Consider the following 6,000-nt stretch of genomic DNA (forward strand, 5'->3'; position numbering starts at 1 on the left):
AAATGGCTGCTGGGAATCTGTGGACAAAATTAGATGTTTAATCTGGACAGTGGGTGGGGGAGAGAGGGAGGACATGCTGGTTCCAACAATCTAATGTCACATCCCAAAACCTCTGCATACTTTCTAGTTCTACAACTATGGGACGTAAAGCAGCTGATTACATCATCTCACCTCCTGTCTAGAAACAACACCCATTTAGCAGCACGTTAGAAATATCTTCCAATAGTTCCACTGAAACAGAATTTGGCAGCTCAATTCAAAACAAGCCAGAGTCTCTTGACTAGTTAATCACCCGGTATTGTGGAGCCCATCTGTAAACAGCCTTCCAAAGGACACCAAATAACCAGAACACATCAACGCAGCTCGGATACATTACTTTGGCCTGTGAAACAAGACCCCGTTCTTTCCCTTCCATTCCTCAAACACTCTCCCTTCGCTTGATTGGATGTATGACCAAGGCCACTACCTCCGGATAATTCTCAACACGCTTGTCAGGGTCTGTGTCCCTTCAGAGCTGGCATGAGGGATATTGCTCCAAGTCTGACGTGCTCAGTATAAAAGACAGTAAGAGATAGTGCTCTTTAAAAAATATACAGAGACAGGAAGAGTGACACTTAGCCTTTAATCATCTGGGTGTCTGCAGGGATCCCCTGTACTTTTGTGTCTATTGCAGATAATGGTCTTTCCTCACTTGACAGCATGTCGTTGCCGAGCTCGGGCTCTGTAACCGATGCTTAAATGTATCAGGGTGACAAAGCGTTGTTAGATTCAGCGGTGTCAAGGCTCATCATGTAGTGACACCGCTGACAGCTGCGGCGTTAAGACAGCGAGGCTGTTGAACGGCGTCAGGAAAAAGAAAGGGGAAAAAAAATCCAGTCCGTTTCACCCAAACTTCCATAACAACACCTCCCCTTAGGAGCAAGCAGCAGAGTGCAATCCAACAAACAGCTGCAACCACTGGAAGGAGGAAAAGAAAAACCTAAATGCTGCTGAAGATGTTGGAAGGCATTAACGTTCGTCTTTGGGGAGAGAATACAAGGGCAGAAGACATGGAGGAATGAGCACTGGGCTGTTTTGGCTCTATCTACTGGCTCCGTTCTCAGGAAAAGTAAGAAGCGAGAGTTCCAGCCATCGGATACTGCGCAACCACACCGTCTCAAATCTGTCCAATCTTATCAGCCTTTTATACATTTTTGGAAGAGGAAGGGCCTTGCCAGTTCTTTCCCTGGGTTTTAGGGACTTCCTGTCTGTTGGAAGCAGTACCAACAAATTGTATAATGATAAATGGTGGCCTCAACATTGCGAGAGCATGCCGCCGCACGACCTCAAGCTCAGTTGTAACTAATTTTGACTCAACCCGAAACAGCCAGAGCAAGATGACAATAACCAGGGGTTGTCTGCTTCCATGCACAAAGCCCAAAACAAAACTCTGGCTGGATGGGATTGCAGGCCTACTTATTCCTTCTGGGACGGGAACAGTTTTTCTGTTTGAAAAACTCCATTTCAAATGTCAACGGTTTCTGCCGGCGGATCAGTTGCACTAACAAGCCGAGGACAGAAAACTCGGTTTGGCGCCATGGCATGTTTGACAGACCTCTTTGCTAACTTGATTTCTTTGTTGATGCTGCTGATCAGGATCCTGGATTAGATTACTGTCACTCTCTATTAGAGGTTAAGAGAGGAAGACATATTAGAATTAAAGAGTGATGTTCTCATTCATCCATACATCCAGATGCAACACATGATGCAGTTTTCCTTTCCTTTCCTTTCCTTTCCTTTCCTTTCCTTTCCTTTCCTTTCAATGGCCATAACTCCTAGTTTTTGATCTATTTTTAATATCAAAACAAAACTGTAGGTACAGTTCTGGTGCCCTTCCAACACACCTTATCAAACAGCCACTGAGGCGAATGGCAGCATATTAGCTCTTGAGGAAAGATGAAGAAACTTGTTGAACGGTCCAAGTTTGTGAACAACAGGACTTGCAGGACATTTGTGTTGACCAGGCCCTTCAATGACTGTATTGTTTCCCCCCAAGAAGACGATAAGATGAATGACGAGTCACAACCAACGTTGGTAATCTCTTCTGTGTCCAATTTGAGTCTAAGGTCCAATGACCACCACGGATGCAATTGTGTGTTTTCGCCCTCAAAGGTCATGTGACCCAGAGTCCACCTAAGAGGCTGTGTTGTTAGTTAGTTAGTTAGCATCCTCCTGCTGTCTGCAGTTGTCTGCCGTTCCTCCATCTAAACTGGTCTATCTGAGGAGCCTTTTGATTTAAAATCAATTTTTACCCATGATAACTGAACTGAGTGACCACCAAGCACCAAGTACAAGGAGACACTTTAACAGGAATCTGGCATTTGTATTTTGCTGCTTTTGTCCTCATTAAAGGACTGGATAAAATATAAGTGTCTGTTTGAGTGTAAGCTGCTGAGAGATAGAATCACATCTGTTGCAGCTGCCAATGGCCCTAACCTGATTCTGAGCACCCCCATCCCCAGGTAAACACACGTTTTACAATCTGAATATTTACATATAAAATTTGTTCTTGGATTTGTGTTTTGTGCTCAGTCATTAATTGATTTATCTGTAAATATTTCTTTAATAATATTAAAGCAGTAACAGTAATGAGGGTAATCCCCAGTGCTTTCTACTGTCTGAGCTTTGACTCCTGTTCTAAACTACTAGATTAAACCACTAATTGAACCTGGACTTATGTGTATGCCACCTTAAAGGAGGAGATGTATTAAAAAGACTTATCTTTTTTGCTAAAGGTCTTTTTCAAAAACTCTGTTTATTGAATTTATAGAAGTGATAAAATGAGAGCTCAAGGGACAAATACTGTCACTGTGAATTTCAACTACACAAAAGTTCAAATGTCAGTTCCACTATTCCAGTTTTGATTTGTGAAATGGACCTTGGGAGTTTTTGCATATGAAATAAAGTATTTCTTTCCCTGCGCTAACAACAGGTCTAGACATCTGTGGGGGTCCGGGAACACAGACTAGGGAAACGCTGAATTCTGTCAAAACTGGGCCAAACATTTTCCATCCATTGATTTTTAAAAAGTATATTTAATAGTCAACTTTTGCAAAAAGAAGTCTGCGTTTTAATCTTTTTCACACATTAATCAAGAGTGCGAATCTTTGCGTCCCAGACCTCACAGATATCCAGCAGCTCCTCCGTCGGCCCCCCAGCGGCCCCATCACACGCTGCATCAGTGAAGCAAACATGATTTACATGTTCATGTGTGTAACACCAGGGTATATTTTACTTTTACAGCAGCATATTTTGCCCGTGCGAGTGAGAAAGAAGTCCACATGCGTCCATAAATCACTCCCTGTGTTCTACCTCAAAAAATAGTCCTCACATGATAAATGTGAGTTTACTGGAAGCGTTTTGACTCTGAACAATGAGTCCGTGTGTGCATGTGTGCAAGTCTGTGTGACAAATCTGGAAGCATTTTATGGTCAGCCACAAAGGCCTCTGTGATTGGACAAGCTATGCCACTCCTGGTCTTAAAAGGTTTTACACAACAGCGAGGGCATCCTCGAGTCATCCTGCCATTTGTGGGATAACAAATTCCACAGGATTCACCACAGAGCTCGCTTCTAACCAAACTGCTTATTCTATCTGTTGGCTCTCGCTAACACATGGTTCAGCTCAGTAATTTGTGACTGTTGTCCATAATCAGTACTTACATGTAATATCATTATCTATTATCTTCAGAACAAGTTCTTACTTCCACTAACAGTTAGTAACCAGGCCTGAAAGTCAGCGGTTTCCCCTTGGCCACGAGCAACAGGCTGCAAATGGAAAAAACTTCTGCGTCGTTTCACATTAGAAACCAACCCGCAACAGAGTTCTGGGCCCGAGAAAAAGCAAATGAATAAAAAAGTCAGAGCGTTCCAGGAAATGTAATGTCGTTTTTCTTTTTTTTTTCATGTGGGCTCTAATATTTAGCTTCTGCCACCGCAAGCTTCACCAGAAACCTTTCGAAGAGATAAACCTCAGAGGGGTTTCTCACTCCAGAAAGGTCTCTGCTGAGGACAATAGTGCTTTTCCAAACCTTCAGGACCTTTATGGCAGCTAGTGGAGCCGTGGAGAGCATTTTAGTTATCATGAAGTCCAGTTGAGACTCACCAGATTCACCAGAAACACCAGGGAGAGGTCGTAGAGTCAGCTGTACTGTAAAAAAAAAAAAAAAAGCATTTTATATAAAAGATGGTAAATAACAAACAAAATCAGTCCTCGGGCAGGTTCCAGGTTTGAACCCCTACAAAAACCTGTCCCCCCATGCCTGCGTGGGCTCTCTCAGGGTGCACCTTAGGTGTGATTTTGAGTGTTTATGGTTGTCTCAGCTGGCAATGTGTCCAAGCGGCACCCCCCCCAATTCTGCTGAAGGCAGCTGGGTCGGCCTTACGAGCCCCCTGTGACCCCATCCATGGAAAGGTGGAGGATGGATGGAAAACAGAACTCCAAAAGGTATTTCAAGGTGTGTTACATACATTTAAAGGTACCTAAAAGTTTAATGTGGCAGGAAAGCAAAATCACTAGCAGTAAAAAGGACAATAAAATGATGATAAAACACGTATACAGCAACACATCAAAGCACAGGGGAATAAAGAATTTTCATTAATTCTGAGTGGGAAAATACCAATCTGACATGACCAAGGAACTGAAAAACTTCCTGGGATAAGAATATATCAGCAAAGCTGTGGGAAATAATGGAGGAGGTCGAATTAAGGGAACACTTAGCTTCCCTCTCTGAGTCCCTCTACATTATTTACTGGAGTGTGGAGTGATGCATTTAATGACCGTACTGTTGCTGAAGATGATTCAGCCCACTTCTTAAACGGTTGCCGGATTTGTCGGTGACTCAGACACAGCTTTTTCTGTCCCATCAGGTCTGAAGTCAAACGAGCATCCTCTGTTTTGTTGACTCGGCTGCTGTAACTGGTTCAGTTTTAAATGGAAACACGGAAGCCAAAACACAGAGTCTTGCTTATCTTCACTTAGCTTGTGAAATCAGTGAAAAAGCGTTTGAAGTTTCTGCAAATGATGCTTGAAATAATTTACAATGTGGCTTTTCACAGGTTTTCTGTTTTTGGTAATTGACCTTAAATGGCTTCAGCGTTCTGTAAACCAGATTGATTTCAAAATAAATGTAGTTACTAACTACTCCTGTTGACCCGCTTCAGTCACTTTATGGTTTCAAAAAAAGTCTTTCTTCTTTCAGCTTTAATCGATCTAATTTTGATTATTTTGTGATGAGTATTTCCACAGCAAATGGCCAACATAACCTGTATCATTGTTTGGAAATATAACGACTTACATTTTAAAAATCTATTGTATAGAAATGACATTATAGGAACACTATAAACAGAATGTCTCTTGGAAGAATATTGAAGAACAATCGGCGTTTTCCCATCACAAATACAAAAGGTAGGTTTATCACGCAAGAATGTAAAGTAAACCTGCAATAACAACAGATCAGCTGAGACAGAAAAAGCTATAAAAGAAGATGGAAGTGAACAGGAAGGGTCTTTAAATTTATAGTCCCGTTTATATATCGCTGATGCAATTTTGAAGTATAAAGTCATGTCAATAATATGTTTACACACTTCCTGTTGCTAGTGGATGTTTAAAGGATTGCTATAAGCAATCTGAAAGACACACGAGGCTCCTAGAATTCTTCCTATCGCTACGCTGCGCCTTCTGTATTTCACAAACCTTTTTCCAACCCCCCCGATCCCCCCCTCCTATTCAAGATAAATATGAAACCAAACGAAGAAATTTATGCTTGAAGCGAGGGGACTAATCTCTCTTCTGCCTGTTTCCCTCCTCTGTGTTTAATTGATAGAAATTGCACGCATCAAAGAAAACGCACACTGAGATTTAATGGGCATAAAATGGACATTAGCATTTTAAAGAGGCGGATTAACACATTAATCCAGGCAATTTTCATCCAGCACTTCCAGTGAGATCGTCACAGCGCGC

This window comes from Takifugu rubripes, chromosome 13 (genome assembly GCF_901000725.2).
Source record: "Takifugu rubripes chromosome 13, fTakRub1.2, whole genome shotgun sequence".
In the NCBI taxonomy this organism is placed as follows: domain Eukaryota; kingdom Metazoa; phylum Chordata; class Actinopteri; order Tetraodontiformes; family Tetraodontidae; genus Takifugu; species Takifugu rubripes.